This window comes from Epinephelus moara, chromosome 9 (genome assembly GCF_006386435.1).
Source record: "Epinephelus moara isolate mb chromosome 9, YSFRI_EMoa_1.0, whole genome shotgun sequence".
NCBI classification, from domain to species: Eukaryota; Metazoa; Chordata; class Actinopteri; order Perciformes; family Serranidae; genus Epinephelus; species Epinephelus moara.
The window spans coordinates 24,502,646-24,521,845 of NC_065514.1; the positions used below are offsets into that span (position 1 = coordinate 24,502,646).

At 40.0% G+C, this 19,200-nt stretch overlaps 2 protein-coding genes across 17 annotated transcripts in view; one reads left to right on the forward strand and one right to left on the reverse strand.

Moving 5' to 3' along the window:
* add1 (adducin 1 (alpha)) overlaps positions 1–9,655 on the reverse strand; it is a 33,850-nt gene extending 24,195 nt beyond the window's left edge. For 9 of the 10 annotated variants that reach the window (XM_050052507.1, XM_050052514.1, XM_050052505.1 and 6 more), the window contains exon 1: positions 9,520–9,645. The gene's annotated coding sequence lies outside the window, so the exon portion shown is untranslated. Of the gene's footprint in view, positions 1–9,519 lie in introns of all 10 variants that reach the window. The other variant, XM_050052506.1, reaches the window with a different exon arrangement.
* Positions 9,656–17,450: 7,795 nt separating this feature from the next.
* Positions 17,451–19,200, forward strand: part of sema4d (sema domain, immunoglobulin domain (Ig), transmembrane domain (TM) and short cytoplasmic domain, (semaphorin) 4D) — a 51,079-nt gene continuing 49,329 nt past the window's right edge. For all 7 annotated transcript variants that reach the window (XR_007570460.1, XM_050053039.1, XM_050053042.1 and 4 more), the window contains exon 1: positions 17,451–17,598. The gene's annotated coding sequence lies outside the window, so the exon portion shown is untranslated. The remainder of the gene's footprint in view (positions 17,599–19,200) is intronic.

Below are 19,200 nucleotides of genomic sequence, written 5' to 3' on the forward strand. Positions count from 1 at the left end.
AATTAGCTCTGGTGCCAAATACTCTCATTAGGGAGAAAGAGACAGTCCCTGGCCTGTTATAAACAAAATGTATCACCATGCACTGCAAAACTCAGGGCAGACTGGTTTGATGCTGGAAAATAAGCAAAAACACTGGTGAAATCAAAACCTGCCACATAATCACTTCAAAATATACTTAAAAGTCACACTGAACAAATAGATGTGTTTACACTGATAGATACAGGCGAAGTTGGTCTGTCTGACACAACAAAGAAAGGTACAAGACAACACTGCAGTCTCTGCAGCCCTTCCAAGCCTGGTCCGTGTCAGCCTGGTTAACAGGAAGATATTCTTAATGCTTCCAGACCGCTAGTCTGATCTCATTCACTTTGCTCCGACTTGTTTATGCTTGCATTCGCTGTTCATCTTGGTGTTCATTGGTAGAGGCAGCGATGGGAATCAAACATGTCTGCTGACAACAGGACAGCTGAAAATAAGAGACAAAACTCTGAAATGACTAAACATTCATGCTGCTGTATTTTTTGCTTAGAGAGAAGAATATTCTTGTTCGGAAATACATTTATTAGCACTAAAACCAGAATAAACGCTGTGTATCAGTGCTAATCGTGCTCACAATGACACATCTCTATGCACTGAAGCACTGCAGGAGCTGTGTAATATGATCCACCGGTCCAACACTGCAGTGCACATGACCACAAAATCTGCGAACACCTGCAAATACAGGATGAATGAACCAGAAGTATCACTAAAAACCACATGACGGAGAAAAATAGAAGAGCAGCAGGAGCAACTTTGTAGCTCTCAAATGTTCTCCTTTTTCCTCTATCAGTACAATCACAATCAAGCAGAGGTTAGAGGGGATTACAGGCCGTATTGTGCATTAACAAATATTAATATTGGAGTTAAACCAGGTCACTTCCGCTGCCATCTCACGGAGCATTTGTTTGAGTCATTCCATGCTGCACTCTGCCTTCCCACAAACGTTAACCGAATCACTCCAGCTGTGTAACACCGCACACAATTCCAGCTTGAACATCTCTAGATAATCTTTCTCCGTGGTGTAAACTTTGCTAAAACAAACGCCCAGATCCTTAACTTGTTTATTTCTCGTGGACAATGAAGCAATAACATCAGCAATAGATGCAGGAAGCTTTCTCTATTCATGCATGATGCTGTCGCTACCACAGGCGCCCCCGCCTCGCCAGACCCTCCTTACTGCTCATCTCTGCTCAGATATGTAGGTGCAGGGGCTCGGCTAGCCTCCGCTCCTGTTAAGAGTGCAATCGCTATGGAAACCAAACACATTACCATGGAAACAAGGGACAGCCTTTAAAGATTGCAGTTATGTAAGAACAGCTGTAGGCCAACATCGCGCTGCAAGCCCGTCGGTGTCACAAGGCGCACACCTTCAAACTAATGTGTTACTCATTTCACATTAGATTCAAAACATGTCAGAGGCTCTGTGTCTTAATCAGGGGTTTCTATAATGCAACATACATTGAATTAATAGCAGTGTTTGTTTTAGATCAAGATGAAGTTAAGTTGGGAATCAAATTCTTTATTTTTATGCATTAAACCAATTGTTGAATTGAAATAATGACAGCGGCCTGGTTACACTCATACAACATGGAATGAGATTGATGTACAGGGAAGCTAAGATGTTTTACCGTTCCATAAATGTTAACCAAAACTTTGGAAATGTCACTGTGCATCAGAAGCACCTGTCATTTTGCATCAGTGAAGGGTGGAGTCACCGCCATACTACACTGGGACATCAGTATGACAGTCCTGACAGCCAGAAAGTGCTCATCTCTTTAACCCGAACCTTCTTTAGAGGAGACAGAAGAAAAAGGACATGAATAAATTCAGTAATGGTCCAAATGGAGCATCTTGTGATGGCCCATCTCCCTAAAGGCAGATTCACCCGTGCTTCCGTAACCGCACCCATTAAATAATCTGTATTGGAAAGTACCCTGTCCTCCTTGACTGGAACCATGGGTGTGCCTGAAGCTGCAACTCATGCACCACCCTGCAAATGTTGGGGAATTCATGGCAGCTCTGACTGCAAGTATCTGGTTCTGGCACTGTATCGTGTGGCCTGACCAGCAGTCTGTGCCCTGCGGGTTTGGGTTTGGTGACCAAGACAGAGTTGCATATTGCAATTACAAATTAGGGCAGAAACCCATTTTCCTAAATACTGAATAATCATATTTGTCCATTGCATACAGCAGACACCATGACTAAGTTAACCCCAGCCTGCAGAGAAAACAGAAAGATTTTTATTTTGAGGCTGTAGTCAGACAAACCTGCCATGTGTCAGCTCCAGCTGAAGGCAAGTGCCCAACTCTCTCTTATATTTGACTAGGGCAAGATCAAAATTACCGTGTTTGAGCTCCTGCCTCCTGGATGCTGCATCAGAGTGCCTGCTAGGAAGACTTTAAGACACTGACAGCTGCCTGTGTACCAGGGGCCACTGACACACAGCATATAACAGCTTATGCACATCAAAAGCTGCTATTTCTGCCTCCATGTTCACTGTGGATGTGGAAAACCCTTGGACTGGATGCATCCAAGGGTTTAGTCGTTTCCAAGCAACAGGAAAATGCTGTGACGATGAATCAAGTATTGCATTCATACAGTACAGTATATGCCATCTGCTTTTGTGTAAGAGGAATCTGTGGAGACATTTTGATTTGTCATGTAACAATCGAGCGTTTTAGACTTGCTAATGCTACAAATGGAGGCAAAGGAAACAGCAGCCTAAGGGTGGGAATACTGGACCCGTTATAATTCTTTCCAGAGAATACTACAAAGCTTGGCTATACAGTATGTGCTTTAGGGTTGCAATGATATGAGATTTTCATGGTACGATAACCATCTCAGAAAATATTGTGGTTTCACGGTATTACAGAATTGTTGTTATTATTAGTATTAGATGGGTTATTTTTGGTTAAACAAATGTTTTATTACTATATTTGAAACATTTTTAATGGAAGTATGTGTAAAAAGTCTACCTTTTGAAAACAACTAAAATGATGTAGAAATTTTCTGTCCAGTTGCATTTTTTTCCCCCAATATCGTAGATAAGCAAATGTACACGGCACACCTTGAAACCGATATATCGTTGCAACCCTAATGTGCTCACTGAACTGCTTGCTTGATGGCCACAGACAGCTGGTTCAATGTCTTTACTTTGACCAAAGTTTGCAGTCATGAAAAACTATTGGCTTAACTAGAAACGCCAGAAGCAGCCTTGTGAGGATGATTCAACAAACATCATCTTTATGTCACTTTCAGTGAGCTTAGTGTGCGCATCTCCTTTTTAGCACACTTGTATTAGTCCCCACCATGCTCATCTGCATAATTAGCTCTTCACCAACATCATAATCAAGCCGTCCCTGATCATGAGAAAGACATTTTTCATGTACACTAACACTATAAATGCCTTCTAGGAGAGACTGTCTAAAAATGTGCGCTGTTATCCCCATAATTTAATGACACTGCATAACTCTAAAGGTCTAGCTACAGCCATGCTAGCGGCTCTGTGAGGCTGTATTTAGACACAGCATGCACAAACTGACAATGCTAACATGCTCAAATTTAGCTATATGCTGTTTAACGTGTTCCCATTTTGTTAATTAGCACTTAATACATAATGTAGCTGAGGCTGATGGGAATCTCATTACTTTTGCAGATATGTGGTCATAAACCAAAGTATTGCACTTAATTATTCATTTTGTCCAATACTTTTAAATTTAAAAAAGTAAACAGTAAATTAAAAAAATATTTTGTACCAGTGCCTCATGTCAAACATGGTACAAAATATCATCTTAATCCAGCCAAAAGTTGTTAAGATATTACAGTCTGGACCAAAGTGGCAGCCGACTGACATTGCCTCCATGCTGCTAGCCTCGCTAACAACCACACTGAAATGTCTGTTTAAATTAATGTAGAAAATCAAATACCTAATAAATCAAGGTACTTCACCACACTGGGAAAAAAAATCATCAGCAAAAAAATTAAAAATCCATTATCACCATAAAAAAGTCCAGGTTGACACGTTTTTCTATGGTGTGTACTGTCAGACTGTTCATACATGGAAGAAAGGCCTATTTTCTCAGGCAAACAGCTTTAACCCACAGTTTATGAGCCTATCAGGACAATGTACATCTGTACACTTGAAAAGGAAAATGAACAGGAAGCTGTTGCGTTAAACAAGCGATTGAATTTCCTCTAGATGATTGACTAAACCGATGTTTTGAACCTGCAATGACACCACTAAATACAGATGTTTCCATTCTCCACAGAGACAGCAATGGGCCAATAATGGAAAGAGAAATGCAGAATAGCACCAGAAACTCTGCGCTCCCATGGTGGCATGCTTTTTGTCAACTCTAAAGCTCTGGGTGTACATTGTGCATATTTTAAAACTTTATCATAATTCTCTTTTGAGAGACGGAAGCTTGCACTAAAGACATCTTTTCAGCATGACTAAGCTCTCTGGAAAAAAGAGATCTATTTAGTTTGTTCCAAAAATATGCCAATCAAGCTATCGGCTGTGAAAAGATCATTATGGTGTGGGAAAAAAAAGATGGCCTCCAAGTCTGGCTGTAACAGTTTCAGTGTGAGAGTGTGTGTGTACAGTTGCTGTATCAAGCAGTTTTCAGACATTTGAGAGAAGCACTCGGACAAGGCTCTTTATATCTCTGAGCTGGATGCCTGTCATTACTGAGCACGAAGAATCCACTTGCAACTGCTCGTCAGTGTGTGTGTGTGTGTGTGTGTGTGTGTGTGTGTGTGTTACAGACCCTAACTACTGTGACTGATAGGAATGTGTTAGGTGTCATTTATCACTGCCCTATGTATGGTCCTGTGCACCTGACAGTAAGTGACATACACAGTAAGTCACAGCATTGCTGAGAACATGAGCTAACATCCCACAAACCAAAATAACAGTGTTTAACAACATAAGGAGACAACAATACACCTATGTATTACTGACATCACTGCTTAAACCACATCACGTAAGAAAAGAAGGCAACAAAATAAGGTCTTGTTCAACGTGTTCAATTATTTTTCTCAGTATGTATGTATATCATACCACACTGCATGCAAAAAAATGTTATTCTAATTTATTGTGTATGTGTTTCAGCTCTAAAGCGTGCTGTCTATCTGTGTGATCCTGCCAAGGTAAGAGAATTAGACGAAGAAATGCCAAGGTGGCAACAAAGGAAGAAAGAAGAGCTGTAATCAGAGCTCGTGTGGTTATTTCATGAGAAATGTTGGTAAAGTTTATCCGTTCCCATCTGGGACGAAGGAGCCATGTTGAATAAGCAAGTTATTTATATTGGATCTGGTTATTTATAGTAGAGCTGTGCACAGCTGAATTCAACCAAACCTCACTGTTTCACCACATAATCATGCTTTTGGAGACATTTTAACAAATCACTGTGCCGAGGTTTGTTTCCTCTTTGAAGTCAGATGGACTGCTATAGAGGATACAGTTCATTGTCATCCACTCACTCACTGTATTACTTTATGTCTTTATCTATTTTCGCTATGTAATTACATCACACATTGCAGTTTCCAGGTATTTTTGCTTGGCCAAATGATGCTAACCCTCTGAAAAAATCTGAGTTAGAAGCACACAGCAAAAGAGTAACTAGGCTGAAAAGTTAGTGGATATAATTTATATTTTTTATTACAGCCTGACCAATGTATCAGTCAGTTGCATTCAATTTCTTGTACATGTACAATGACAATAAAGATATTCTATTGTACATTCTATGTCAAACAATTTGATTGGCCAATATTGCCCTGTCACAGATGTATCGGTACCAGTGTATATGTTGTCCAATATTATGCACAGATATTGAAAGGTTGTTTTTATTCATAGGACATAATCCAGAAAAAGATGCTTGGAGTAATTTATCATAATTAAATTCTCAATCAAGAGCAATATTTTCAAGTGCACTGATGTCATTTTTGACGATAAATACATTGTAAACTGTAAAATACTGTAAGATGTTAATGTAAATTATCCATTACAATTATTTGTCTCAAGTGTTGGATAAGCATATCTGAGGGATAACTGTGTAGCTAGATAAATATATATAGAAATAGATATACAGATATAAATAAACAGAGATATTAGGGGTTGAGGGGGGTAATCGATACAGCATAGTATTGCAATAGTTTGCTTGGCAATATTGTCTTGTTACACGAACGCCAAGTATTGATTTTTTTTACTTCAAATTATTAGTATTACAAATACAAATCAAACTTTAAGTATCCGACTAGAATAATAAAATCAATTGCTTTTTCAGTCCACTAGATTGACACTGAAGTGAAATTAGCAGAGTGAAAATTTTATCTTATTAGATACAACAGATGTGGACAAAGTTTTCCTTTGAAAACATAATCAGCAGCTGAAAAAGGTAATAAATCGCAACATATGTTTTTGCAATACTCAGCATACTGCAACACATTTAAAATCGCAACAATAGTGGCTTAAGTATTGAGATAATATCTTATCGTGGAGCCTCTGGTGATTCCCACCTTTAATAGATATAGATGGATAGAATATTGGCCAATATATCAATATTGGGAATTTTTACTCCCTAATATCGGTATTCGCGCCAGCTCACAATTCCAGTATTCATCAAATAACAACCTGACAATGTGAATGGGGTGACTTGATGAGCCTACAAAGAATTATCATCAGAATCTGCAGCTCCCCTCAGCTTCACAGAGAGTTTCAGCTTTATGTTGTTCGACCACTATTTTACTGTTCAGATTCACTCTCTCAGCTCTCATAGAATTATTGCAGCTGTTCTCAGGGGTGAAGCTCTAAAAACCCACTGAACTCTATCTCCTCAGTTCTAATCAGCAGACAGACACACTTAGCAACTAGCTGGCTAACACAGTGGAGCATTTAGCAGCTGAAGAGCCAGACATTTTCCTCTGCTTTGGTAAATGATGACACCTTTTCCAAGCTGCCCAAACCCTTTACACCCTAAAATTGAATGATCATCAGATCAATTAAAGCCAAGATACCTTCAAGCTTCATTTGAGAGACACGGAAATCCCTCCTGAGAAAAAAATAATCTGTAAAGCGTCATCATCATTGAGACTGCCGACATGGGAAGGTATTATCTGCCGCAGACTACCAAGGCCAGGCCAGACACCATGTTATGTTAGAGTGTGAGTACAGCGGCTCAGGGTTTATCTGGCTGTCGCATGTCATATGGGACAGAGCAGTGGAATATTGCTCTCTCAAAACAACATCCCCCTCCCTGTGCAGTTTCTCCTGGTCTCACACTCTGGCCTGTACAAATCATGTGAGCATCTGTGGAGCACTGTACCAGCTAAATATGTGACCCAAACCTAGATACATATACTGACACGATCTTTAGTGACCTCTGCAGTGTGAGTGAAAGTTCAAGAGTGGCTGTTTTTGCATCACTAGCTTTAAAAAAAAAAGTCTCCTGCTAAGCGATCGCATATGGGAGGAAGGAAGGAAAGAGTGAAATAGAGAGAACGGACTTGAAATGAGGAACACATTTTCAGCTGCACTGCAGTCAAGGGTGTGGGCGTGGGGAGTGGGAGTAAAACAAACACTCTGTATCTAGAGTGAGTGTGCATGCATGTGTGAAGTAGTATAGTGTGTGCGAGTGTGTGTGTGTGTGCGAGTGTGTGTGTGTGTGTGTGTGTGTGTGTGTGTGTGTGGAGGGTGGCAACATGGAGCCAGACTGACAGAGCTAAGCTCCGTCCATTGGGAGTTTCCCTCATTCTAACAGAATTACCGAATCCAGGGAGTTACCATCTCTTAACACACACACACACACACACACACACACACACACAAACACAAACACTCACAGACAATTTATCTTGAAGGTTTGGCTTTGACAGTAGACTTTAGAAAAAAGCCAGACATTGCAACATCTTAGCGGTTACGTTCTCCAGTATGGGGCTAAAAACAAATAGCTAAGTGTCAGACAGCGAGGCATATTAAACCCTCTAACACTCGCAGGTTATTTGCACCTCTCAATCCTCCAACTGACACTCTTACTAGAGCTGAACAATTAGGGCTGCAACAAACAGCCATTTGCATTATTTATTAATCCCATCAGTTTATTGTTTAATTACTCTATTCATCTTAAAGTCTAGAGAATTCTGGCTGCACAATTAATCGAAATACTATCCGAAGTGCAATATCCACATTGCAGGAGCTGCAATTTTTCAATAAAGGTAAAATGTGTCACAACATACCTTTATAACCGAAGCATTGTGGTGCAAATCATATTTCAGATAGATGAATTTCATATTTTTCCGTAAGAAATTAAATGTACAAATGATCATCATACCCACTAAAATCGCAACTTGTGTCAAAATTGCAATATCCATCAAAATGATTATTATATTGTTTTTGTTTGCATGTCATGCATTCTTATAAAATGCAAGAAAATAATGAAAAACAGTCATCACAGAATCCCAGAGTCCAAGGTGACATTGTTTTGACCGACCACCAGCCCAAAACTTGCAGAAAATCCACTACTATTGTATAAAATATTAAAAAAGCGACAAATTATCACATCTGCAGAGCTTGAAACAGCAAATAATTGGGCATTTTTGTTTCTGGTGATACATTTTGTGACAACCCACTTCTGGTATATGCTAACATGATATAGCTTTACTGCACTACTAATGTACAGTGTGTCCATGCACTGTCAGAGTACACTGTATATTTGGAGTTAACAGTGTGGTGCATGTTTTATCTCTGTCTCTACTTATAGTTTTTGGTATCTATATTGTTTCTATAATTAATTTCACTTGTGATTTGGCTACTGTAGCACAATTTCCCATTGAGATTAATAAAGTATTTTATCTGATGCAGTGTGGCACGGTGTTTCCTTTCATACTGTAAAAAGACAGGATGAGAAGTGATGTGCTTTCAATTTAAAACATGATGTACTGTATTATCATGCAGGACATTGTGGCATCCGTACAACAGGAAACTGCTCCATCACCGCACCACTGAATAAATCCCACATCCTCCTGCTTCAACACACACACACCCAGGATGGAAATACACTGCATGAGGACACATATCGACGTACAGTAAGCAGCCCATATTACATAGCTACAGTAACTGAGCGTGTGAAATGCAAAATAATGCAACCACAGGCCTGCTCGGGCAGCGGGCTAACGACACACACACACCGGGCACAAAGTGTGTATCCCTGGGCTGTTGTTTTTCAGCACAGGAAGCCGTCTGAACATAGGAGAGTGCGTTTAACCAGAGTAAAAACGCAGGAATAGTCTTTTTACAGCGTGAAAACGTGCCCAGCAGCCGCCTCTCTGCAGACTGCACCGAGCAACACATTAGCAAAACAGTGAGAGCTCGCGACACTGAAACACAACGACACTGTGGGACAAACATTAAAACACACACACACACGGGCTATGTTGTAGCGGACACACTGCTGACATGTACACGGTTATTCTCGAGCTTACCCTCTCTTTGATGAAATGATGAAATATGTGAACTCGGTGAAAGCGGGACGGTGGGTTTCACTATCTTTATCCCTACCTTGGAGATCTCAGAGTGGGTTTATCTCTCTGCGCTCGTCGTCCCTGCGTCGCTCCGCCCAGACACCACTGGGTGCGGCAAACTGGGTAATCTGCGGCTCGCTATTGGACACACGGGGCCACGTGACAGCGCCGAGGCGCCTGATTGGAGCAAGAGCTGTTGCCCGCCCCGCAGAAAGGGGCATACATTCATTGTTTTTGTTGCACTGCTAATGCTAAAGCTATGAAGCTAATATGGGTACTTTTTCATTTTACAGATTTATAGATTAATTTACCTGGAAAGTAAATAAGTACATGAACTCAAGTACTGTACTTAAGTGCAATTTTGAGGCACTTCTACTTCACTTGAGTTTTTTCATTTTATGTTACTTTATACTTATACTACACTACATTTAGGCTATTTGATAAATTACCTTGGAGATTAATATTTCACATTTAAAACATATGATAAACTTGTGAAATAAAACACACTGGATCTAAATATTTTACTTTATTTGTGATCTGTTATTTAAACAAACAAAAAAAGCAGTGTGTAGTTGGGGCACTTTATCATATTTCTGATGAGTTATTAGCAGTTCAGCCACAGACACTTCCTCAAACATGTCACTTTTTTTTTCATTAAAATAACTGTTTGAGGCCCAAAGAGTAAAATTATGCAATACTCAACTAGAAAAATCTAACATTACTAAGAAAATCCAGAAAATGAATACAGGTTTATGTATTTGAACTCTGCAAAGGTCAGACCAAGTCATTGTTTTGCAGGTCATGTAGGCCAGTCTCAAGTCTTTGCGATCAAGTCCCAAGTCAAGACAGGCAAATCCTTAGTCAAGTCCCAAGTTCTAAACTTTGAGTTTCAAGTTGTAATGCACTCGTCACCAAATGTAATGCCCTTTAAAGAACAGAGTACCATAAAAACTAAAATTAAAAGCCTTGTCCCTTTTACTAGCCTGGTGTAGCTACACATTTTGACAAACAAATGCCTGTATCAATCAGACGCCTGGTCTGGTTGCCAAGCAGTTCTTTTTTTTAATAGAAGTTTTTCGGATGTATAAAACTGGGTTGTTGGCTACCTCAAATTATGTGTCCATTCCTTGATAACCCTGTAAGTCATTCGTATTCCTTTAGTCCGTAAGGATCCTCAGATCAAAAGAATCAAAGGGTTTTTCATAAGTAGTGTGAGTAATGTTTCAACAGGATAAAGTGGTGTTGTGCCGGTATGTCGGGTGCTGTGATCCCTGAGTGCCGTAACTCACTCTCTTTTGGATGCACTGGCTTTTGGAGCTAGATCAAATGCATGTAATGCGTGTGAAATGAACTAAAGGCCTGTCCCAAATATAGGCCTGTTGATTTAAGTGATTCAAGCAAATAGCCTAATAGCTCGGGCTTTTAATTGAAGTGTTGCGGTAATTTCATGACATCTTAAACTGGCTTAGGTAGTGTTCACCAATATGGGGCGTGAGGTCATAAAAATGGTAATGATTATAAACATTTAACTGGATGGTTTAGGAAGCAGATGAATAGACACAACTGTTTACAATCTTATCCATCTATCTGCCACAATGCCAGGCTGCTTGTGTATAGTCTAAATAATTGCTTTTTAAAATGGGAACCCCCCCTTTTTGCTAAAACAAGTATGCTGGAAGTTGTTGAGTCTCTGTTTATAATTTTTCACCCGCACACTTAACATATGCAACTTGTTTTTTGTTGACCACTTTTTTGCATGCAAACAAAGTTGTCTTTGGTATCACATTTTCCCACTGGCATTCAGTAACATAATGTAGTTCTTCATGGTTCTCTCTTGCCCTTTGATTGGAGGCTATCGAATAGGCTCAAACAAAGTGGATCATCTTGGGAATTAAGTGTCAACTTGCTGCGAATCAATAGTGTTGATTCAGGAAATTGAAGGAAATTGATTCATGGCACACATTTAAATAGCACCCTTTTTGATCTTTGGGGTGGGGGGAAGGTATCAAGTATTTCCAACTCGAGAGGCTCAAGTCCAAGTGAAGTCACAAGTCATTGGTGTTAAAATCCAAGTTGAGTTGCAAGTCTTTTTTTGATTTTGTCAAGTCAAATATAAAGTCATCAAATTTGTAACTCGAGTCTGACTGGAGTTCAGTTTTTTTTCCTTTCCTCTCCAAATAATCACTGATTTATCTTATGACCCTCTGGATGGACTCAGCCCCTAGGTTGGGAAGCACTGGGCTAAACTACATAACTGTAAATAAAGCCTAGTTATAGCTTCACCTTAAGCAGCTGCAACAGTAAAATGCTGTGTACACATTTAATGCATCATTATTAACAATATAAAACATAATAAGATGCCAACCACAGTGGACTGCAGAACAAGTACTTTTCCTTTTTATATTTTTAAAGGTCCAGTGTGTAGGATTTAGGGCAATCTATTAGTAGAAAAGGTATACAACATTCATATCTAGATTTTCATGAGTGTATAATCACCTGAAACTAAGAACCGTTGTGTATTCAGTAAGAGTGAGCCATTTATATCTACATATGGAAGTTTCAGTTCTGGAACCTCACGGTTAGATGCTACTATATCCTACACACTAGACCTTTCATTGCATTTTTAAAAATTCTAACGTACTTTTGCTTCAGTAGGATGTTAGATACAGAACTTCACTTGTAATGGAGTATTTCTACATTGCAGTATTGGTACTTTTACTTAAATAAAGGATCACAGCAGACCAACTTCTCCCATCACTGTTGGCAGCAGTAATACACCAAAAAATTAAAGCTCCCATAGAAAGTGAAAGAACAACCTCCCAATTTCTGTCCATATTCACACCACTGAAATCTGTATTTATATTTTAGCCACTGCATAATATTAAATGTTTAACTAAAATGGTGTGATACTGCATTTTAGATCACATCTCCATCTGCTTGGTCCTGTGTTACTGCATATAATAACATCACTCTAAACATGGGCTAGATTTGGTGATGAAATATTTAAAGCCATAGCAACTCACAGTACATTTGTAATTTCTTTATATATTATATGACAAAGGCTTAAGTAACAAAATAAGATAAAAATGAATGTATTTCTCAGACTGTAAAGCTGTTAAATTTGACAGAACAAAAACAAGAAGAAGAGGAAGAAGATATACTTCATTAATCCCCGAGGGCAAGTTTATTTCACACTGTTATCATATACACACAAGCCGGAAATACACACACATGCACAAACAGTACCTATACATGCATTGAATGGAAGGATGTCAGAGTGCGGGGGCTACCCATGGACAGGCACCCCAAGCAGTTGGGGGTTTGGTGCCTTGCTCAAGGGCACCTTTGCAGTGCACAGGAGACAAACTGGCACCTCTCCAGCCATGCTTCATATTCAGTCTGGACAGGGACTTGCACCAACGAACCTCTGGTTCCCTACTCAAGTCCCTATGGGCCCAACAAGAGATACCTGTTGCTTTGTGAAGTCTGGGTTATGATGGAAAATGACACCCTAGTAGTCCATAATTTAAATGAGCTGCCTGATATTGTCAGCAGACATTTTTTATGTATAAATGTCCTGTATTGATGCAGCACTTAGTACCAACCCAGCTGACATTGAGAAGAATATAAAGTGAGAGGCGGGTACACCCTGGACATGTTGCCAGACTATCACAGGGCTAAAACATTCACACCTATGGACAATTTAGCATCATGAATTAACCTATCCCCAATCTGCATGTCTTTGGACTGGGGGGGGGGGGGGGGGGGGGAGTACCTGGAGAAAACCCACACTGACACAGGGAGAACATGCAAACTCCACACAGAAGGGCTCCCACACCCAGGATCGAACAGGGAACCCTCTTGCTGTGAGGCGACAGCGCTAACCACCACACCACCATGCCGCCCTAATGAAGACCATATTGATGTGAATTAAATACTTCAATTAGTAGCCCGGGCTACTCTTTTCTTGAACTACTGAAATCAACAGGCCTATATTTGGGACAGGCCTTTAAGTCTGTTCACACAAAACTGTTGCTCAGCAAAGATCAGGAAATATAATCAAATTGTTTATCTAAACCAGTATGCATATTACTTGTATAAAAATGAGGCTTCAGATGATATATTAATTATGAATCATTCATTTGATCTAGCGCCGACAGCGCATCAGAGAAGAGAGTTAGCACACTTGAGGATTATGTCACCCGGCATACCGACACAACCCCATCCTGTTGAAACAATGCTCACAACTTGGATTCATCTTTAAGGAAAACCCTTTTGATTCTCTTGATCTGATGACTTATGGACTAAAGGAATATATATAACTTACAGGGTAATTGAGGAAGGGACATATAATTTGAGGTAACGAACAACCCACTTTTATACATCCGAACAACCTCTATAAAAATGAACTGCTTGGCAACCAGACTAGGTGTCTAATTGAGACAGGCCTTTATTTGTCAAAATGTGTAGCTACACCACACTAGTAAAAGGGACTGGGCTTGTCACTAGGACTAGGCTTTTAATTGAAGATTCACAGTAAGAGACATTTACTGTGATATATGTGATATATGTTTTTAGATAATACACTTCAATGTATTTTAGCCAAATCATCTGCACAGTCAAAGAGTGTAGTGTTTCACAGCCTCACCTCTTTGTCCCTGTGCAAACATGTCAGATCAATAATTTTCGTCTGACATCCTCGGTAACTAAATACAAATTCACCTTATTTTAACTTGCAGCCAAATTCCATATACAGATGTGGTGCTATTGCCCAGTTCTGACGTTATGGTTCAAGTCAGGTGGGGTTCAAAAGTCTTCCTGAGGTCAATTACATCACACTGCCCGCCAGGGGGCGCAGTTAAGTGCTTTATTGGATATAAGGCGGAATTTCCGGTGAAAATAATCCAATATCCCCTCTGGCACTATATCACAAACCCTCCATAGTGTCTGATGTAACAATTTAAATATAAATATATATATAAATATATGTTGCCGCATAATATTCGTTGGGCCTCTAACTAAAGCAACAACTAGGGAGACCTATAGGATCTGTGCACGTGCAAGATACAACCATATGCATGAGCAGGGCAATGGTTCATTCAATATATGGATGACATTTCCGACATTTGCCACTAGATGGTGCTGCTTTGCTTTGTCACACTGGGGTAAGTCAACCTGTAGCACTCTTATATACAATCATAGTTATTCTCTATTGCAAAAATAATCATGTCACCTCCTAAAGTCTTTCACTAACCTGACCAGAAGTTATATATTAAACTATTATCAGTTTAGGGCAATATGTGAGCTAATAAATAAGCTTACATATGAAAAAAATATGCCATTGCATTTACTCAAGTGAGAAGGTACAACAAACTCCTGCCCTTTTCCACTTCTGTATGTTTGTCTCATAGGAATTATTTCTGTTTCATGGGATTTAAGATAGTTGCTCAACTATCAGGTGTCTGAAAAACATAATAAAACAATACCACAAGTAATTATTGAGCAAATGTCTGTCTTATTGCTTGTTGTAATATTAGTTTGTTACATTTCTTCAGTAGCGGGGGAAAGGGAAGACCTGTCTCTGATTAGCTGACAGTTAGTAATCACTGAAGGTTACCTCAGTTTTAAGCACTGACTCTTTTAACCTCTGTTTACAGCTGCGAGACCTCATAAGTATCTTGTATTCAAAACCATATGGGGTTGTATCAAAATTTAGAGTTTACGGCCTATATTCTTACTATGAGTGGACCGACCTCTGACTCTTGTGGTGTCGATCCTATCTTGTACCAGCCGACACACACGCACTCCCCTCTTGACTGATCTCAGACCAGCGCTGGCCCTTCTAGTGTTGTGAATAATTGTGGTCTGCCTTGTAGCATGGATACACCAGCTAGGGACTCTAAATATATCCAACTGGTGTGTCTGAAGAACTCAGGCATGAAGATCATGTACTTACACTGTAAATCTACACCTAACTCTATTACTTTCTCATCCATTGTGTGTGTGTGAGTGACTCACTGTTCCTGTTACATTTACATTTGGGGTGTTTATCTGATATTCTTATCTAAGGCAGCATTAAAATAAGCTTCACTGTGTGGTGTCTTTGTGTCTGTCTTCCTTTAACATCTACAAGTTAAGCATTAAATGTCATTCTTATGCAGAGTATAATTTAAAATATAAAAAATAAAATAAATATAAAAAGGGGGACAAGCAACACAAGAAACAGCTACATATAGAAAACAGGTAAGTACATAATAATATATCTTTGAAAATGTGAATTTGTCTAAGTGGTGACAAATCATTTGAGCACCAGTATTACGTTTGGGTTTCAGCACACATTCCTCGGTCACCTGTTTTCTCTTAGCAGCACATGTCACAGAGTGAAGATAAACCCAGCTGCTTTACGTATTCATTTCAGGCAGCACTTACCGTCCCCTTTTAACTCCAGCCAGCCTTCATACCCTAAGCTCCCAAATCACCAGGGGCTGATATGAAAATAAACAATTTGTAGTATAGCGGATGATGCCTGGGAGTATTGGCATACTTAAGGATACGGCGAAGAAAAAGGGCATTATGGGCTTACCGCAGCTCAACCGGGGCAGGTAAATTACCCAACATTTGTTATTCAGTGAGCCCACAAAGCAGCCACAGAGGTAGAATGCGACGCTGTTCTATCTTCCACCAGCAGCAATCTGTCTTTCAGTCAAAGATGGTATTGTATTCGGGCCGCAGTGCCATGGAAAGCCCCTCTCCCTCCTCCTCTGCCCTGCACAATGAGACAAGGGTCAGCCTGTCTTTCCTCCACTGTGTTTTTGATTCACTTCTCCTTTAGGAAAATGTTGTGTAACCTTTGACCTCCAACAGTGACTTTTTAAACCCACTGGCCCCACCTACAGAGTGTCCTCAGCCAAAGGTTTAAGGTAACTGACTCTTCACCAGGACTGCTGTAACCGGCTGCCACAGAGGACACTGAGGTCATGTCCTCACTCATATTTCTGGAGATCTGCAGGGTTTGAAAGAGTGAATTAAAATGAAAGGGATTAGTAAGCTATTCTCCACACAAATTACATATCTGTAAAAAGAAGTCTTTCAAAAAGTCCTGCATAAAAATAAAAAAGTAAAAGTACAGAAGTTCTGTGAGCAGTGCAGAACAGCTGTTTCAGAGTGTTATTATATTTCATACTATTAGATTATAACCACAGTTGCATTAACACATGAACATTGTTTTAATCCTGTGGCCGGAGAAGGCCAAGCTAATTTTAACTTACTACTTATATTGTGTCAGTTTTACATAATAATGCATCATACTTTGACTTTTTAATCCACAATGTGACCATGCTTCAGCTGCATATAAATATAGTGGAGTAGCATAAAAATTCAAATATTTAAGCAAAATATAATTACCTCAAAATTGTACCAATGTAAAGTTATTGATATAAAATACTTAGTTACTTTCCGTCAGAGGGTTTCAGTAGGCCTGTAGTTTAATTTATTAACATATTTATCAATAACTTCGTGAAATATATATATTTTTTTAATGTTTAAAGTTTTTTTTTCTTTTTTAAAAAAAAAATTCTTATCCACTCTTGGACTCTTGAGGAAGTACTCAGATCTTTTACTTATGTAATACCGATACATCAAAATTAATTTGTTGATTATTTTTAAATCTGCAAATTAAGAGATAACTGTATAGTATGACATTTACCTCTGGAATGTAGTGGAGTACAAATTTGAATGCAGGACCTTTACTTGTAATCGAGTATTTCTAAATACAAGGTTTGAGTACTTCTGTCACCACTGGGTCTCTCACCACCACCAGCACCTCCTCCCCCTGCACCCAGCACCCTGCACCCAGCACCCTCCCCCTGTCTGTTGATATCACAGCCCGGAGAGGTTTGAATCCAGTCTCTGGCCCCAGCCGCCATGCTGAGCTGAGAGAGAGCGACCAACCAAACTTTGTCACGCTGCTGTTGCTGCTGCTGCTGCTGTACCGACGCACATCTCCGTACACACCGGGACAAAGAGGAAACCTTCTCCACGGTGAGTAACGACACAAGTTATAACTCCAGTGCACAGTTTGGTCGGTGCTAGCAGAGAAGCGTCGGGACTTTCCTGTTTCAAATTGCTCAGTTATTTCAGCAGCCTGAGCCCCGCTGCTCGTGTTCATGCGTGCTGTCGCGGACTCGCTCAGCTGCACTTGTTGCACTGTAGCCCAAACCCCCACCGAGACACAAAAGAATTTAAAAACATCGCTATAATTGACGTTTCTCTCCGTTTTCACGTCGCAAAAACTTTTAAAAAACTTTCCCGCGACGTTGTAAAGCAGAGGTGCGTAAAAAACTAAGATGTTAACGGACGACTGGTTGCTCCAAGAGTCCACGCACTCGCTGCTGTCACCGTCCTTGAAGCGCAAAATACCTCCTGAATATAATATTACGTGTTCACCAGCCGTGCTCACACAAATCTTTTTAAAGATTAAACTCCCCTTGCACTTTGAAAATGCCATTCTGGCACTCAGAGGTCACTCAGGGGTTTCTACCCTTGGCATGCATAAATCAAGGGTGCTCTTTGACTGCAGCAACAAAAGACTTTTAATTGACAGCACTGAAGCACATAGCCACGTTACCACAGTTTATATGAAGACTGGCTGGAGCATCAAACCATCCAAACCCCTGCTGCATACACCGCTGTGTGTCTCATGATATGTTTGTGCAGCAGCCTGGAAGGCATCTTGAGCCTGGGTAGGAGGGCAGGCCAGTGCAGCTGGGAGCCATCAGAGGATGATCATAAACCTTTCACCTGCATGCATGTCTAGTCTAAGTTGCTGTGGTGCTTTGTGGACTGGAGAGAGTAATAAGAGGTTATGGAGCTGCTGTCTGTCTCACCATCTGCCCTCTGGCCTGGCTAACTCAAGTCCCAGTGTCTCTGTGTGACTCTCTTGGCTCCTTGCAGTATAATTCAAAGTACACCATCATCACCGTGGTTCGTCTCTTGACCTTCTTAAACCCTGCAATGAAGTCAGGCTTTGGAGAGACCGAAGGACAGACGGGTTCCTTCACTAGCCCCACTTCTAATGTGAATTGATTCGGATTACAGCTGAAACAATTAATTAGTTAGTTGATTGACAGAAAATTGATTTGAAGCAAAAATGCCTGACATAAGGTCATTCCAGCCTCTCAGATGTGAGACTGCTTTTTTAAATTCAATTATAGTGAACTGATTATCATTGATCAATCTGCTGATTACTCTCTCAGTCAATGAAACGTGCTTTATAACATTAAAGAGTTCGAGCAAAATAACCATCACAATTTTGAAAACCAGAGAGGGCAACTCCATTTAGCTTATTTTGTCCGAACCACTACCCAAAGATGTTCAATTTATTGTCATGTATTCACATTTAAGAAGTTGAAGAGCGTCCATTTCTGCTTTGAAAACAAGTTTCAATTGTAATTTTATGTCCACTGATTAATTGTTTGAAGGATAACTTCACCCCCCGAATGACCGTTTAATATTTACCCCATGTTACGTTGAATTTGTGTTTTTCTTGCATGCGTCTGGTGAATGAAGAATCCAGAAATGGAGAAAAATCTTGATGAATTTAAGTAATTTGCCTCGGTGTGTAACACAGCAAAACTTGCGCAG